Genomic DNA, 17,150 nt, shown 5'->3' on the forward strand with positions numbered 1-17,150 from the left:
AAATCGGAAAGCAGCTTTACCAGAATGAAATTGGAAAGAATCAGCAAGATGTTATTTGTTCATAAAAGGACGAGAGAAGATACATCTAATAAAGAATTGTGTTACTCAGCGAATGTGGTTTGTCAAGATTTCTAAAGTCAATCGAAAGCGCACATGTAGAATTATTAGTGTTATCCAATAAAAATAAAAAGATTAAAGAAATATAGCAAACTCCCCGGCGGGGAATCGAACCCCGGTCACCCGCGTGACAGGCGGGGATACTGACCACTATACTACCGAGGACAGTTACGCTTGCCGAAACCCGGGATCGAACCAGGGATCGAACCAGGGACCTTTAGATCTTCAGTCTAACGCTCTCCCAACTTAGCTATTTCGGCACGCCTAGGAGAAATCGGAAAGCAGCTTTACCAGAATGAAATTGGAAAGAATCAGCAAGATGTTATTTGTTCATAAAAGGACGAGAGAAGATACATCTAATAAAGAATTGTGTTACTCAGCGAATGTGGTTTGTCAAGATTTCTAAAGTCAATCGAAAGCGCACATGTAGAATTATTAGTGTTATCCAATAAAAATATTAAAGAAATATAGCAAACTCCCCGGCGGGGAATCGAACCCCGGTCTCCCGCGTGACAGGCGGGGATACTGACCACTATACTACCGAGTACAGTTACGCTTACCGAAACCCGGGATCGAAATAGGCACCGTTAAATCTTCAGTCTAACGCTCTCCCAACTCAGCTATTTCGGCACGCTTAGGAGAAATCGGAAAGCAGCTTTACCAGAATGAAATTGGAAAGAATCAGCAAGATGTTATTTGTTCATAAAAGGACGAGAGAAGATACATCTAAGGAAGAATTGTGTTACTCAGCGAATGTGGTTTGTCGAGATTTCTAAAGTCAATCGAAAGCGCACATGTAGAATTATCAGTGTTATCTAATAAAAATAAAAAGATTAATGTTATATCGCATACTCCCCGGCAGGGAATCGAACCCCGGTCTCCCGCGTGACAGGCGGGGATACTGACCACTATACTACCGAGGACAGTTACGCTTGCCGAAACCCGGGATCGAAATAGGGACCGTTAGATCTTCAGTCTAACGCTCTCCCAACTAAGCTATTTCGGCACGCCTAGGAGAAATCGGAAAGCAGCTTTATGAGAATGAAACTGGAAAGAATCAGCAAGATGTTATTTGTTCATAAAAGGACGAGAGAAGATACATCTAAGGAAGAATTGTGTTACTCAACGAATGTGATTTGTCAAGATTTCTAAAGTAAATCGAAAGAGCACATGTAGAATTATTAGTGTTATCCAATAAAAATAAAAATAAAAAGATTAATGTTATATCGCAAACTCCCTGGCGGGGAATCGAACCCCGGTCTCCCGCGTGACAGGCGGGGATACTGACCACTATACTACCGAGGACAGTTACGCTTGCCGAAACCCGGGATCGAAATAGGGACCGTTAGATCTTCAGTCTAACGCTCTCCCAACTGAGCTCCCAACGCCTAGGAGAAATCGGAAAGCAGTTTTACCAGAATGAAATTGGAAAGAATCAGCAAAATGTTATTTGTTCATAAAAGGACGAGAGAAGATACATCTAAGGAAGAATTGTGTTACTCAGCGAATGTGGTTTGTCGAGATTTCTAAAGTCAATCGAAAGCGCACATGTAGAATTATTAGTGTTATCCAATAAAAATATTAATGTTATATCTTAAACTTCCCGGCGGGGAATCGAACCCCGGTCTCCCGCGTGACAGGCGGGGATACTGACCACAATACTACCAAGGACAGTTACGCTTGCCGAAACCCGGGTTCGAAACAGGGACCTTTACATCTTCAGTCTAACGCTCTCCCAACTGATTTATTTCGGCACGCCTAGGAGAAATCGGAAAGCAGCTTTACCAGAATGAAATTGGAAAGAATCAGCAAGATGTTATTTGTTCATAAAAGGACGAGAGAAGATACATCTAATAAAGAATTGTGTTACTCAGCGAATGTGGTTTGTCAAGATTTCTAAAGTCAATCGAAAGCGCACATGTAGAATTATTAGTGTTATCCAATAAAAATAAAAATAAAAAGATTAATGTTATATCGCAAACTCCCCGGCGGGGAATCGAACCCCGGTCTCCCGCGTGACAGGCGGGGATACTGACCACTATACTACCTAGGACAGTTACGCTTGCCGAAACCCGGGATCGAAATTGGGACCGTTAGATCTTCAGTCTACCGCTCTCCCAACTGAGCTATTTCGGCACGCCTAGGAGAAATCGGAAAGCAGTTTTACCAGAATGAAATTGGAAAGAATCAGCAAGATGTTATTTGTTCATAAAAGGACGAGAGAAGATACATCTAAGGAAGAATTGTGTTACTCAGCGAATGTGGTTTGTCGAGATTTCTAAAGTCAATCGAAAGCGCACATGTAGAATTATTAGTGTTATCTAATAAAAATAAAAAAAATAATGTTATATCGCAAACTCCCCGGCGGGGAATCGAACCCCGGTCTCCCGCGTGACAGGCTGGGATACTGACCACTATACTACCGAGGACAGTTACGCTTGCCGAAACCCGGGATCGAAATACGGACCGTTAGATCTTCAGTCTAACGCTCTCCCAACTGAGCTATTTCGGCACGCGTAGGAGAAATCGGAAAGCAGCTTTATGAGAATGAAACTGGAAAGAATGAGCAAGATGTTATTTGTTCATAAAAGGACGAGAGAAGATACATCTAAGGAAGAATTGTGTTACTCAGCGAATGTGGTTTGTCGAGATTTCTAAAGTCAATCGAAAGCGCACATGTAGAATTATTAGTGTTATCTAATAAAAATAAAAAGATTAATGTTATATCGCAAACTCCCCGGCGGGGAATCGAACCCCGGTCTCCCGCGTGACAGGCTGGGATACTGACCACTATACTACCGAGGACAGTTACGCTTGCCGAAACCCGGGATCGAAATACGGACCGTTAGATCTTCAGTCTAACGCTCTCCCAACTGAGCTATTTCGGCACGCCTAGGAGAAATCGGAAAGCAGCTTTATGAGAATGAAACTGGAAAGAATGAGCAAGATGTTATTTGATCATAAAAGGACGAGAGAAGATACATCTAAGTTAGAATTGTGTTACTCAGCGAATGTGATTTGTCAAGATTTCTAAAGTAAATCGAAAGAGCACATGTAGAATTATTAGTGTTATCCAATAAAAATAAAAATAAAAAGATTAATGTTATATCGCAAACTCCCCGGCGGTTAATCGAACCCCGGTCTCCCGCGTGACAGGCGGGGATACTGACCACAATACTACAAAGGACAGTTACGCTTGCCGAAACCCGGGTTCGAACCAGGGACCTTTACATCTTCAGTCTAACGCTCTCCCAACTGAGCTATTTCGGCACGCCTAGGAGAAATCGGAAAGCAGCTTTACCAGAATGAAATTGGAAAGAATCAGCAAGATGTTATTTGTTCATAAAAGGACGAGAGAAGATACATCTAATAAAGAATTGTGTTACTCAGCGAATGTGGTTTGTCAAGATTTCTAAAGTCAATCGAAAGCGCACATGTAGAATTATTAGTGTTATCCAATAAAAATAAAAAGATTAAAGAAATATAGCAAACTCCCCGGCGGGGAATCGAACCCCGGTCACCCGCGTGACAGGCGGGGATACTGACCACTATACTACCGAGGACAGTTACGCTTGCCGAAACCCGGGATCGAACCAGGGATCGAACCAGGGACCTTTAGATCTTCAGTCTAACGCTCTCCCAACTTAGCTATTTCGGCACGCCTAGGAGAAATCGGAAAGCAGCTTTACCAGAATGAAATTGGAAAGAATCAGCAAGATGTTATTTGTTCATAAAAGGACGAGAGAAGATACATCTAATAAAGAATTGTGTTACTCAGCGAATGTGGTTTGTCAAGATTTCTAAAGTCAATCGAAAGCGCACATGTAGAATTATTAGTGTTATCCAATAAAAATATTAAAGAAATATAGCAAACTCCCCGGCGGGGAATCGAACCCCGGTCTCCCGCGTGACAGGCGGGGATACTGACCACTATACTACCGAGTACAGTTACGCTTACCGAAACCCGGGATCGAAATAGGCACCGTTAAATCTTCAGTCTAACGCTCTCCCAACTCAGCTATTTCGGCACGCTTAGGAGAAATCGGAAAGCAGCTTTACCAGAATGAAATTGGAAAGAATCAGCAAGATGTTATTTGTTCATAAAAGGACGAGAGAAGATACATCTAAGGAAGAATTGTGTTACTCAGCGAATGTGGTTTGTCGAGATTTCTAAAGTCAATCGAAAGCGCACATGTAGAATTATCAGTGTTATCTAATAAAAATAAAAAGATTAATGTTATATCGCATACTCCCCGGCAGGGAATCGAACCCCGGTCTCCCGCGTGACAGGCGGGGATACTGACCACTATACTACCGAGGACAGTTACGCTTGCCGAAACCCGGGATCGAAATAGGGACCGTTAGATCTTCAGTCTAACGCTCTCCCAACTAAGCTATTTCGGCACGCCTAGGAGAAATCGGAAAGCAGCTTTATGAGAATGAAACTGGAAAGAATCAGCAAGATGTTATTTGTTCATAAAAGGACGAGAGAAGATACATCTAAGGAAGAATTGTGTTACTCAACGAATGTGATTTGTCAAGATTTCTAAAGTAAATCGAAAGAGCACATGTAGAATTATTAGTGTTATCCAATAAAAATAAAAATAAAAAGATTAATGTTATATCGCAAACTCCCTGGCGGGGAATCGAACCCCGGTCTCCCGCGTGACAGGCGGGGATACTGACCACTATACTACCGAGGACAGTTACGCTTGCCGAAACCCGGGATCGAAATAGGGACCGTTAGATCTTCAGTCTAACGCTCTCCCAACTGAGCTCCCAACGCCTAGGAGAAATCGGAAAGCAGTTTTACCAGAATGAAATTGGAAAGAATCAGCAAAATGTTATTTGTTCATAAAAGGACGAGAGAAGATACATCTAAGGAAGAATTGTGTTACTCAGCGAATGTGGTTTGTCGAGATTTCTAAAGTCAATCGAAAGCGCACATGTAGAATTATTAGTGTTATCCAATAAAAATATTAATGTTATATCTTAAACTTCCCGGCGGGGAATCGAACCCCGGTCTCCCGCGTGACAGGCGGGGATACTGACCACAATACTACCAAGGACAGTTACGCTTGCCGAAACCCGGGTTCGAACCAGGGACCTTTACATCTTCAGTCTAACGCTCTCCCAACTGATTTATTTCGGCACGCCTAGGAGAAATCGGAAAGCAGCTTTACCAGAATGAAATTGGAAAGAATCAGCAAGATGTTATTTGTTCATAAAAGGACGAGAGAAGATACATCTAATAAAGAATTGTGTTACTCAGCGAATGTGGTTTGTCAAGATTTCTAAAGTCAATCGAAAGCGCACATGTAGAATTATTAGTGTTATCCAATAAAAATAAAAATAAAAAGATTAATGTTATATCGCAAACTCCCCGGCGGGGAATCGAACCCCGGTCTCCCGCGTGACAGGCGGGGATACTGACCACTATACTACCTAGGACAGTTACGCTTGCCGAAACCCGGGATCGAAATTGGGACCGTTAGATCTTCAGTCTACCGCTCTCCCAACTGAGCTATTTCGGCACGCCTAGGAGAAATCGGAAAGCAGTTTTACCAGAATGAAATTGGAAAGAATCAGCAAGATGTTATTTGTTCATAAAAGGACGAGAGAAGATACATCTAAGGAAGAATTGTGTTACTCAGCGAATGTGGTTTGTCGAGATTTCTAAAGTCAATCGAAAGCGCACATGTAGAATTATTAGTGTTATCTAATAAAAATAAAAAGATTAATGTTATATCGCAAACTCCCCGGCGGGGAATCGAACCCCGGTCTCCCGCGTGACAGGCTGGGATACTGACCACTATACTACCGAGGACAGTTACGCTTGCCGAAACCCGGGATCGAAATAGGGACCGTTAGATCTTCAGTCTAACGCTCTCCCAACTGAGCTATTTCGGCACGCCTAGGAGAAATCGGAAAGCAGCTTTATGAGAATGAAACTGGAAAGAATGAGCAAGATGTTATTTGATCATAAAAGGACGAGAGAAGATACATCTAAGGAAGAATTGTGTTACTCAGCGAATGTGATTTGTCAAGATTTCTAAAGTAAATCGAAAGAGCACATGTAGAATTATTAGTGTTATCCAATAAAAATAAAAATAAAAAGATTATTGTTATATCGCAAACTCCCCGGCGGGGAATCGAACCCCGGTCTCCCGCGTGACAGGCGGGGATACTGACCACAATACTACCAAGGACAGTTACGCTTGCCGAAACCCGGGTTCGAACCAGGGACCTTTACATCTTCAGTCTAACGCTCTCCCAACTGAGCTATTTCGGCACGCCTAGGAGGAATCGGAAAGCAGCTTTACCAGAATGAAATTGGAAAGAATCAGCAAGATGTTATTTGTTCATAAAAGGACGAGAGAAGATACATCTAATAAAGAATTGTGTTACTCAGCGAATGTGGTTTGTCAAGATTTCTAAAGTCAATCGAAAGCGCACATGTAGAATTATTAGTGTTATCCAATAAAAATAAAAAGATTAAAGAAATATAGCAAACTCCCCGGCGGGGAATCGAACCCCGGTCTCCCGCGTGACAGGCGGGGATACTGACCACTATACTACCGAGGACAGTTACGCTTGCCGAAACCCGGGATCGAACCAGGGATCGAACCAGGGACCTTTAGATCTTCAGTCTAACGCTCTCCCAACTGAGCTATTTCGGCACGCCTAGGAGAAATCGGAAAGCAGCTTTATGAGAATGAAGCTGGAAAGAATCAGCAAGATGTTATTTGTTCATAAAAGGACGAGAGAAGATACATCTAATAAAGAATTGTCTTACTTAGCGAATGTGGATTGTCAAGATTTCAAAAGTCAATCGAAAGCGCACATGTAGAATTATTAGTGTTATCCAATAAAAATAAAAAGATTATTGATATATCGCAAACTCCCCGGCGGGGAATCGAACCCCGGTCTCCCGCGTGACAGGCGGGGATACTGACCACTATACTACCGAGGACAGTTACGCTTGCCGAAACACGTATTCGAAATAGGGACCGTTAGATCTTCAGTCTAACGCTCTCCCAACTGAGCTATTTCAGCACGCCTAGGAGAAATCGGAAAGCAGCTTTACCAGAATGAAATTGTAAAGAATCAGCAAGATGTTATTTGTTCATAAAAGGACGAGAGAAGATACATCTAAGGAAGAATTGTGTTACTCAGCGAATGTGGTTTGTCGAGATTTCTAAAGTCAATCGAAAGCGCACATGTAGAATTATTAGTGTTATCTAATAAAAATAAAAAGATTAATGCTATATCGCAAGCTCCCCGGCGGGGAATCGAACCCCGGTCTTTCGCGTGACAGGCGGGGATACTGACCACTATACTACCGAGGACAGTTACGCTTGTCGAAACCCGGGATCGAAATAGGGACCGTTAGATCTTCAGTCTAACGCTCTCCCAACTGAGCTATTTCGGCACGCCTAGGAGAAATCGGAAAGCAGCTTTATGAGAATGAAACTGGAAAGAATCAGCAAGATGTTATTTGTTCATAAAAGGACGAGAGAAGATACATCTAAGGAAGAATTGTTTTACTCAGCGAATGTGATTTGTCAAGATTTCTAAAGTCAATCGAAAGCGCACATGTAGAATTATTAGTGTTATCTAATAAAAATAAAAAGATTAATGTTATATCGCAAACTCCCCGGCGGGGAATCGAACCCCGGTCTCCCGCGTGACAGGCGGGGATACTGACCACTATACTACCGAGGACAGTTACGCTTGCCGAAACCCGGGATCGAAATAGGGACCGTTAGATATTCAGTCTAACGCTCTCCCAACTGAGCTATTTCGGCACGCCTAGGAGAAATCGGAAAGCAGCTCTATGAGAATGAAACTGGAAAGAATCAGCAAGATGTTATTTGTTCATAAAAGGACGAGAGAAGATACATCTAAGTAAGAATTGTGTTACTCAGCGAATGTGATTTGTTCAGATTTCTAAAGTAAATCGAAAGAGCACATGTAGAATTATTAGTGTTATCTAATAAAAATAAAAAGATTAATGTTATATCGCAAACTCCCCACCGGGGAATCGAACCCCGGTCTCCCGCGTGACAGGCGGGGATACTGACCACTATACTACCGAGGACAGTTACGCTTGCCGAAACCCGGGATCGAAATAGGGACCGTTAGATCTTCAGTCTAACGCTCTCCCAACTGAGCTATTTCGGCACGCGTAGGAGAAATCGGAAAGCAGCTTTATGAGAATGAAACTGGAAAGAATCAGCAAGATGTTATTTGTTCATAAAAGGACGAGAGAAGATACATCTAAGGAAGAATTGTGTTACTCAGCGAATGTGGTTTGTCGAGATTTCTAAAGTCAATCGAAAGCGCACATGTAGAATTATTAGTGTTATCCAATAAAAATAAAAAGATTAAAGAAATATAGCAAACTCCCCGGCGGGGAATCGAACCCCGGTCTCCCGCGTGACAGTCGAGGATACTGACCACTATACTACCGAGGACAGTTACGCTTGCCGAAACCCGGGATCGAACCAGGGACCTTTAGATATTCAGTCTAACGCTCTCCCAACTGATTTATTTCGGCACGCCAAGGAGAAATCGGAAAGCAGCTTTACCAGAATGAAATTGGAAAGAATCAGCAAGATGTTATTTCTTCATAAAAGGACGAGAGAAGATACATCTAATAAAGAATTGTGTTACTCAGCGAATGTGGTTTGTCAAGATTTCTAAAGTCAATCGAAAGCGCACATGTAGAATTATTAGTGTTATCCAATAAAAATATTAAAGAAATATAGCAAACTCCCCGGCGGGGAATCGAACCCCGGTCTCCCGCGTGACAGGCTGGGATACTGACCACTATACTACCGAGGACAGTTACGCTTGCCGAAACCCGGGATCGAAATAGGGACCGTTAGATCTTCAGTCTAACGCTCTCCCAACTGAGCTATTTCGGCACGCCTAGGAGAAATCGGAAAGCAGCTTTATGAGAATGAAACTGGAAAGAATGAGCAAGATGTTATTTGATCATAAAAGGACGAGAGAAGATACATCTAAGGAAGAATTGTGTTACTCAGCGAATGTGATTTGTCAAGATTTCTAAAGTAAATCGAAAGAGCACATGTAGAATTATTAGTGTTATCCAATAAAAATAAAAATAAAAAGATTAATGTTATATCGCAAACTCCCTGGCGGGGAATCGAACCCCGGTCTCCCGCGTGACAGGCGGGGATACTGACCACTATACTACCGAGGACAGTTACGCTTGCCGAAACCCGGGATCGAAATAGGGACCGTTAGATCTTCAGTCTAACGCTCTCCCAACTGAGCTATTTCGGCACGCCTAGGAGAAATCGGAAAGCAGTTTTACCAGAATGAAATTGGAAAGAATCAGCAAAATGTTATTTGTTCATAAAAGGACGAGAGAAGATACATCTAAGGAAGAATTGTGTTACTCAGCGAATGTGGTTTGTCGAGATTTCTAAAGTCAATCGAAAGCGCACATGTAGAATTATTAGTGTTATCCAATAAAAATAAAAAGATTAAAGAAATATAGCAAACTCCCCGGCGGGGAATCGGACCCCGGTCTCCCGCGTGACAGGCGGGGATACTGACCACTATACTACCGAGGACAGTTACGCTTGCTGAAACCCGGGATCGAACTTGGGACCTTTAGATCTTCAGTCTAACGCTCTCCCAACTTAGCTATTTCGGCACGCCTAGGAGAAATCGGAAAGCAGCTTTACCAGAATGAAATTGGAAAGAATCAGCAAGATGTTATTTGTTCATAAAAGGACGAGAGAAGATACATCTAATAAAGAATTGTGTTACTCAGCGAATGTGGTTTGTCAAGATTTCTAAAGTCAATCGAAAGCGCACATGTAGAATTATTAGTGTTATCCAATAAAAATAAAAAGATTATTGATATATCACAAACTCCCCGGCGGGGAATCGAACCCCGGTCTCCCGCGTGACAGGCGGGGATACTGACCACTATACTACCGAGGACAGTTACGCTTGCCAACACCCAGGATCGAACCAGGGACCTCTAGATCTTCAGTCTAACGCTCTCCCAACTGATTTATTTCGGCACGCCAAGGAGAAATCGGAAAGCAGCTTTACCAGAATGAAATTGGAAAGAATCAGCAAGATGTTATTTGTTCATAAAAGGACGAGAGAAGATACATCTAATAAAGAATTGTGTTACTCAGCGAATGTGGTTTGTCAAGATTTCTAAAGTCAATCGAAAGCGCACATGTAGAATTATTAGTGTTATCCAATAAAAATAAAAATAAAAAGATTAATGCTATATCGCAAACTCCCCGGCGGGGAATCGAACCCCGGTCTCCCGCGTGACAGGCGGGGATACTGACCACTATACTACCGAGGACAGTTACGCTTGCCGAAACCCGGGATCGAAATTGGGACCGTTAGATCTTCAGTCTACCGCTCTCCCAACTGAGCTATTTCGGCACGCCTAGGAGAAATCGGAAAGCAGTTATACCAGAATGAAATTGGAAAGAATCAGCAAGATGTTATTTGTTCATAAAAGGACGAGAGAAGATACATCTAAGGAAGAATTGTGTTACTCAGCGAATGTGGTTTGTCGAGATTTCTAAAGTCAATCGAAAGCGCACATGTAGAATTATTAGTGTTATCTAATAAAAATAAAAAGATTAATGTTATATCGCAAACTCCCCGGCGGGGAATCGAACCCCGATCTCCCGCGTGACAGGCTGGGATACTGACCACTATACTACCGAGGACAGTTACGCTTGCCGAAACCCGGGATCGAAATAGGGACCGTTAGATCTTCAGTCTAACGCTCTCCCAACTGAGCTATTTCGGCACGCCTAGGAGAAATCGGAAAGCAGCTTTATGAGAATGAAACTGGAAAGAATGAGCAAGATGTTATTTGATCATAAAAGGACGAGAGAAGATACATCTAAGGAAGAATTGTGTTACTCAGCGAATGTGATTTGTCAAGATTTCTAAAGTAAATCGAAAGAGCACATGTAGAATTATTAGTGTTATCCAATAAAAATAAAAATAAAAAGATTTATGTTATATCGCAAACTCCCCGTCGGGGAATCGAACCCCGGTCTCCCGCGTGACAGGCGGGGATACTGACCACTATACTACCGAGGACAGTTACGCTTGCCGAAACCCGGGATCGAACCAGGGACCTTTAGATCTTCAGTCTAACGCTCTCCCAACTGAGCTATTTCGGCACGCCTAGGAGAAATCGGAAAGCAGCTCTATGAGAATGAAACTGGAAAGAATCAGCAAGATGTTATTTGTTCATAAAAGGACGAGAGAAGATACATCTAAGGAAGAATTGTGTTACTCAGCGAATGTGATTTGTCAAGATTTCTAAAGTCAATCGAAAGCGCACATGTAGAATTATTAGTGTTATCTAATAAAAATAAAAAGATTAATGTTATATCGCAAACTCCCCGGCGGGGAATCGAACCCCGGTCTCCCGCGTGACAGGCGGGGATACTGACCACTATACTACCGAGGACAGTTACGCTTGCCGAAACCCGGGATCGAAATAGGGACCGTTAGATCTTCAGTCTAACGCTCTCCCAACTGAGCTATTTCGGCACGCCTAGGAGAAATCGGAAAGCAGCTTTATGAGAATGAAACTGGAAAGAATCAGCAAGATGTTATTTGTTCATAAAAGGACGAGAGAAGATACATCTAAGGAAGAATTGTGTTACTCAGCGAATGTGATTTGTCAAGATTTCTAAAGTAAATCGAAAGAGCACATGTAGAATTATTAGTGTTATCCAATAAAAATAAAAATAAAAAGATTTATGTTATATCGCAAACTCCCCGTCGGGGAATCGAACCCCGGTCTCCCGCGTGACAGGCGGGGATACTGACCACTATACTACCGAGGACAGTTACGCTTGCCGAAACCCGGGATCGAACCAGGGACCTTTATATCTTCAGTCTAACGCTCTCCCAACTGAGCTATTTCGGCACGCCTAGGAGAAATCGGAAAGCAGCTTTACCAGAATGAAATTGGAAAGAATCAGCAAGATGTTATTTGTTCATAAAAGGACGAGAGAAGATACATCTAAGGAAGAATTGTGTTACTCAGCGAATGTGGTTTGTCGAGATTTATAAAGTCAATCGAAAGCGCACATGTAGAATTATTAGTGTTATCCAATAAAAATATTAATGTTATATCTTAAACTTCCCGGCGGGGAATCGAACCTCGGTCTCCCGCGTGACAGGCGGGGATACTGACCACAATACTACCAAGAACAGTTACGCTTGCCGAAACCCGGGTTGGAAGAAGGGACCTTTACATCTTCAGTCTAACGCTCTCCCAACTGAGCTATTTCGGCACGCCTAGGAGAAACCGGAAAGCAGCTTTACCAGAATGAAATTGGAAAGAATCAGCAAGATGTTATTTGTTCATAAAAGGACGAGAGAAGATACATTTAATAAAGAATTGTGTTACTCAGCGAATGTGGTTTGTCAAGATTTCTAAAGTCAATCGAAAGCGCACATGTAGAATTATTAGTGTTATCCAATAAAAATAAAAAGATTAAAGAAATATAGCAAACTCCCCGGCGGGGAATCGAACCCCGGTCTCCCGCGTGACAGGCGGGGATACTGACCACTATACTACCGAGGACAGTTACGCTTGCCAAAACCCGAGAAGGAACCAGGGATCGAACCAGGGACCTTTAGATCTTCAGTCTAACGCTCTCCCAACTTAGCTATTTCGGCACGCCTAGGAGAAATCGGAAAGCAGCTTTACCAGAATGAAATTGGAAAGAATCAGCAAGATGTTATTTGTTCATAAAAGGACGAGAGAAGATACATCTAAGGAAGAATTGTGTTACTCAGCGAATGTGGTTTGTCGAGATTTATAAAGTCAATCGAAAGCGCACATGTAGAATTATTAGTGTTATCCAATAAAAATATTAATGTTATATCTTAAACTTCCCGGCGGGGAATCGAACCCCGGTCTCCAGCGTGACAGGCGGGGATACTGACCACAATACTACCAAGGACAGTTACGCTTGCCGAAACCCGGGTTCGAACCAGGGACCTTTAGATCTTCAGTCTAACGCTCTCCCAACTGAGCTATTTCGGCACGCCTAGGAGAAATCAGAAAGCAGCTTTACCAGAATGAAATTGGAAAGAATCAGCAAGATGTTATTTGTTCATAAAAGGACGAGAGAAGATACATCTAATAAAGAATTGTGTTACTCAGCGAATGTGGTTTGTCAAGATTTCTAAAGTCAATCGAAAGCGCACATGTAGAATTATTAGTGTTATCCAATAAAAATAAAAAGATTAAAGAAATATAGCAAACTTCCCGGCGGGGAATCGAACCCCGGTCTCCCGAGTGACAGGCGGGGATACTGACCACTATACTACCGAGGACAGTTACGCTTGCCGAAACCCGGGATCGAACCAGGGACCTTTAGATCTTCAGTCTAACGCTCTCCCAACTTAGCTATTTCGGCACGCCTAGGAGAAATCGGAAAGCAGCTTTACCAGAATGAAATTGGAAAGAATCAGCAAGATGTTATTTGTTCATAAAAGGACGAGAGAAGATACATCTAATACAGAATTGTGTTACTCAGCGAATGTGGTTTGTCAAGATTTCTAAAGTAAATCGAAAGAGCACATGTAGAATTATTAGTGTTATCTAATAAAAATAAAAAGATTAATGTTATATCGCAAACTCCCCGGCGGGGAATCGAACCCCGGTCTCCCGCGTGACAGGCGGGGATACTGACCACTATACTACCGAGGACAGTTACGCTTGCCGAAACCCGGGATCGAAATAGGGACCGTTAGATCTTCAGTCTAACGCTCTCCCAACTGAGCTATTTCGGCACGCCTAGGAGAAATCGGAAAGCAGCTTTATGAGAATGAAACTGGAAAGAATCAGCAAGATGTTATTTGTTCATAAAAGGACGAGAGAAGATACATCTAAGGAAGAATTGTGTTACTCAGCGAATGTGATTTGTCAAGATTTCTAAAGTAAATCGAAAGAGCACATGTAGAATTATTAGTGTTATCCAATAAAAATAAAAATAAAAAGATTTATGTTATATCGCAAACTCCCCGTCGGGGAATCGAACCCCGGTCTCCCGCGTGACAGGCGGGGATACTGACCACTATACTACCGAGGACAGTTACGCTTGCCGAAACCCGGGATCGAACCAGGGAACTTTAGATCTTCAGTCTAACGCTCTCCCAACTGAGCTATTTTGGCACGCCTAGGCGAAATCGGAAAGCAGCTTTACCAGAATGAAATTGGAAAGAATCAGCAAGATGTTATTTGTTCATAAAAGGACGAGAGAAGATACATCTAATAAAGAATTGTGTTACTCAGCGAATGTGGTTTGTCAAGATTTCTAAAGTCAATCGAAAGCGCACATGTAGAATTATTAGTGTTATCCAATAAAAATAAAAAGATTAAAGAAATATAGCAAACTCCCCGGCGGGGAATCGAACCCCGGTCTCCCGCGTGACAGGCGGGGATACTGACCACTATACTACCGAGGACAATTACGCTTGCCGAAACCCGGGATCGAACCAGGGACCTTTATATCTTCAGTCTAACGCTCTCCCAACTGAGCTATTTCGGCACGCCTAGGAGAAATCGGAAAGCAGCTTTACCAGAATGAAATTGGAAAGAATCAGCAAGATGTTATTTGTTCATAAAAGGACGAGAGAAGATACATCTAAGGAAGAATTGTGTTACTCAGCGAATGTGGTTTGTCGAGATTTATAAAGTCAATCGAAAGCGCACATGTAGAATTATTAGTGTTATCCAATAAAAATATTAATGTTATATCTTAAACTTCCCGGCGGGGAATCGAACCCCGGTCTCCCGCGTGACAGGCGGGGATACTGACCACAATACTACCAAGGACAGTTACGCTTGCCGAAACCCGGGTTCGAACCAGGGACCTTTACATCTTCAGTCTAACGCTCTCCCAACTGAGCTATTTCGGCACGCCTAGGAGAAATCGGAAAGCAGCTTTACCAGAATGAAATTGGAAAGAATCAGCAAGATGTTATTTGTTCATAAAAGGACGAGAGAAGATACATCTAATAAAGAATTGTGTTACTCAGCGAATGTGGTTTGTCAAGATTTCTAAAGTCAATCGAAAGCGCACATGTAGAATTATTAGTGTTATCCAATAAAAATAAAAAGATTAAAGAAATATAGCAAACTCCCCGGCGGGGAATCGAACCCCGGTCTCCCGCGTGACAGGCGGGGATACTGACCACTATACTACCGAGGACAGTTACGCTTGCCGAAACCCGAGATCGAACCAGGGATCGAACCAGGGACCTTTAGATCTTCAGTCTAACGCTCTCCCAACTTAGCTATTTCGGCACGCCTAGGAGAAATCGGAAAGCAGCTTTACCAGAATGAAATTGGAAAGAATCAGCAAGATGTTATTTGTTCATAAAAGGACGAGAGAAGATACATCTAAGGAAGAATTGTGTTACTCAGCGAATGTGGTTTGTCGAGATTTCTAAAGTCAATCGAAAGCGCACATGTAGAATTATTAGTGTTATCCAATAAAAATATTAATGTTATATCGCAAAAATCCCGGCGGGGAATCGAACCCCGGTCTCCCGCGTGACAGGTGGGGATACTGACCACTATACTACCGAGGACAGTTACGGTTGCCGAAACCCGGGATCGAACCAGGGACTTTTAGATCTTCAGTCTAACGCTCTCCCAACTGAGCTATTTCGGCACGCCTACGAGAAATCGGAAAGCAGCTTTACCAGAATGAAATTGGAAAGAATCAGCAAGATGTTATTTGTTCATAAAAGGACGAGAGAAGATACATCTAATAAAGAATTGTGCTACTCAGCGAATGTGGTTTGTCAAGATTTCTAAAGTCAATCGAAAGCGCACATGTAGAATTATTAGTGTTATCCAATAAAAACAAAAAGATTAAAGAAATATAGCAAACTCCCCGGCGGGGAATCGAACCCCGGTCTCCCGCGTGACAGGCGGGGATACTGACCACTATACTACCGAGGACAGTTACGCTTGCCGAAACCCGGGATCGAACCAGTGACCTTTACATCTTCAGTCTAACGCTCTCCCAACTGAGCTATTTCGGCACGCCTAGGAGAAATCGGAAAGCAGCTTTACCAGAATGAAATTGGAAAGAATCAGCAAGATGTTATTTGTTCATAAAAGGACGAGAGAAGATACATCTAATAAAGAATTGTGTTACTCAGCGAATGTGGTTTGTCAAGATTTCTAAAGTCAATCGAAAGCGCACACGTAGAATTATTAGTGTTATCCAATAAAAATAAAAAGATTAAAGAAATATAGCAAACTCTCCGGCGGGGAATCGAACCCCGGTCTCCCGCGTGACAGGCGGGGATACTGACCACTATACTACCGAGGACAGTTACGCTTGCCGAAACCCGGGATCGAACCAGGGACCTTTAGATCTTCTGTCTAACGCTCGCGCAACTGAACTATTTCGGCACGCCTAGGAATAATCGGAAAGCAGCTTTACCAGAATGAAATTGGAAAAAATCAGCAAGATTTTATTTGTTCATAAAAGGACGAGAGAAGATACATCTAAGGAAGAATTGTGTTACTCAGCGAATGTGGTTTGTCAAGATTTCTAAAGTCAATCGAAAGCGCACATGTAGAATTATTAGTGTTATCCAATAAAAATATTAAAGAAATATCGCAAACTCCGAGGCGGGGAATCGAACCCCGGTCTCCCGCGTGACAGGCGGGGATACTGACCACTATACTACCGAGGACAGTTAAGCTTGCCGAAACCCGGGATCAAACCAGGGGCCTTTACATCTTCAGTCTAACGCTCTCCCAACTGAGCTATTTCGGCACGCCTAGGAGAAATCGGAAAGCAGCTTTACCAGAATGAAATTGGAAAGAATCAGCAAGATGTTATTTGTTCATAAAAGGACGAGAGAAGATACATCTAATAAAGAATTGTGTTACTCAGCGAATGTGGTTTGTCAAGATTTCTAAAGTCAATCGAAAGCGCACATGTAGAATTATTAGTGTT

At 42.6% G+C, this 17,150-nt stretch overlaps 13 non-coding genes across 13 annotated transcripts; all 13 read right to left on the reverse strand.

The window, feature by feature from the left end:
- Positions 1-6,630: 6,630 nt before the first annotated feature.
- Positions 6,631-6,702, reverse strand: Trnad-guc (transfer RNA aspartic acid (anticodon GUC)). The gene has a single exon. It is a non-coding gene; the product is annotated as a tRNA-Asp (tRNA).
- A 316-nt stretch (positions 6,703-7,018) lies between these two features.
- Positions 7,019-7,090, reverse strand: Trnad-guc (transfer RNA aspartic acid (anticodon GUC)). The gene has a single exon. It is a non-coding gene; the product is annotated as a tRNA-Asp (tRNA).
- A 680-nt stretch (positions 7,091-7,770) lies between these two features.
- On the reverse strand, positions 7,771-7,842 carry Trnad-guc (transfer RNA aspartic acid (anticodon GUC)). Its single transcript has one exon. It is a non-coding gene; the product is annotated as a tRNA-Asp (tRNA).
- Positions 7,843-10,026: 2,184 nt separating this feature from the next.
- Trnad-guc (transfer RNA aspartic acid (anticodon GUC)) lies at positions 10,027-10,098 on the reverse strand. The gene has a single exon. It is a non-coding gene; the product is annotated as a tRNA-Asp (tRNA).
- A 310-nt stretch (positions 10,099-10,408) lies between these two features.
- Trnad-guc (transfer RNA aspartic acid (anticodon GUC)) lies at positions 10,409-10,480 on the reverse strand. The gene has a single exon. It is a non-coding gene; the product is annotated as a tRNA-Asp (tRNA).
- A 768-nt stretch (positions 10,481-11,248) lies between these two features.
- On the reverse strand, positions 11,249-11,321 carry Trnaf-gaa (transfer RNA phenylalanine (anticodon GAA)). The gene has a single exon. It is a non-coding gene; the product is annotated as a tRNA-Phe (tRNA).
- Positions 11,322-11,542: 221 nt separating this feature from the next.
- Trnad-guc (transfer RNA aspartic acid (anticodon GUC)) lies at positions 11,543-11,614 on the reverse strand. The gene has a single exon. It is a non-coding gene; the product is annotated as a tRNA-Asp (tRNA).
- Positions 11,615-12,670: 1,056 nt separating this feature from the next.
- Trnad-guc (transfer RNA aspartic acid (anticodon GUC)) lies at positions 12,671-12,742 on the reverse strand. The gene has a single exon. It is a non-coding gene; the product is annotated as a tRNA-Asp (tRNA).
- Positions 12,743-13,134: 392 nt separating this feature from the next.
- Trnaf-gaa (transfer RNA phenylalanine (anticodon GAA)) lies at positions 13,135-13,207 on the reverse strand. The gene has a single exon. It is a non-coding gene; the product is annotated as a tRNA-Phe (tRNA).
- Positions 13,208-13,804: 597 nt separating this feature from the next.
- On the reverse strand, positions 13,805-13,876 carry Trnad-guc (transfer RNA aspartic acid (anticodon GUC)). The gene has a single exon. It is a non-coding gene; the product is annotated as a tRNA-Asp (tRNA).
- Positions 13,877-14,562: 686 nt separating this feature from the next.
- Trnad-guc (transfer RNA aspartic acid (anticodon GUC)) lies at positions 14,563-14,634 on the reverse strand. The gene has a single exon. It is a non-coding gene; the product is annotated as a tRNA-Asp (tRNA).
- Positions 14,635-15,308: 674 nt separating this feature from the next.
- On the reverse strand, positions 15,309-15,380 carry Trnad-guc (transfer RNA aspartic acid (anticodon GUC)). Its single transcript has one exon. It is a non-coding gene; the product is annotated as a tRNA-Asp (tRNA).
- A 686-nt stretch (positions 15,381-16,066) lies between these two features.
- Trnad-guc (transfer RNA aspartic acid (anticodon GUC)) lies at positions 16,067-16,138 on the reverse strand. Its single transcript has one exon. It is a non-coding gene; the product is annotated as a tRNA-Asp (tRNA).
- Positions 16,139-17,150: the final 1,012 nt, after the last annotated feature.

The sequence above is a fragment of the Argiope bruennichi genome, chromosome 7 (assembly GCF_947563725.1).
Source record: "Argiope bruennichi chromosome 7, qqArgBrue1.1, whole genome shotgun sequence".
Classification (NCBI taxonomy): Eukaryota; Metazoa; Arthropoda; class Arachnida; order Araneae; family Araneidae; genus Argiope; species Argiope bruennichi.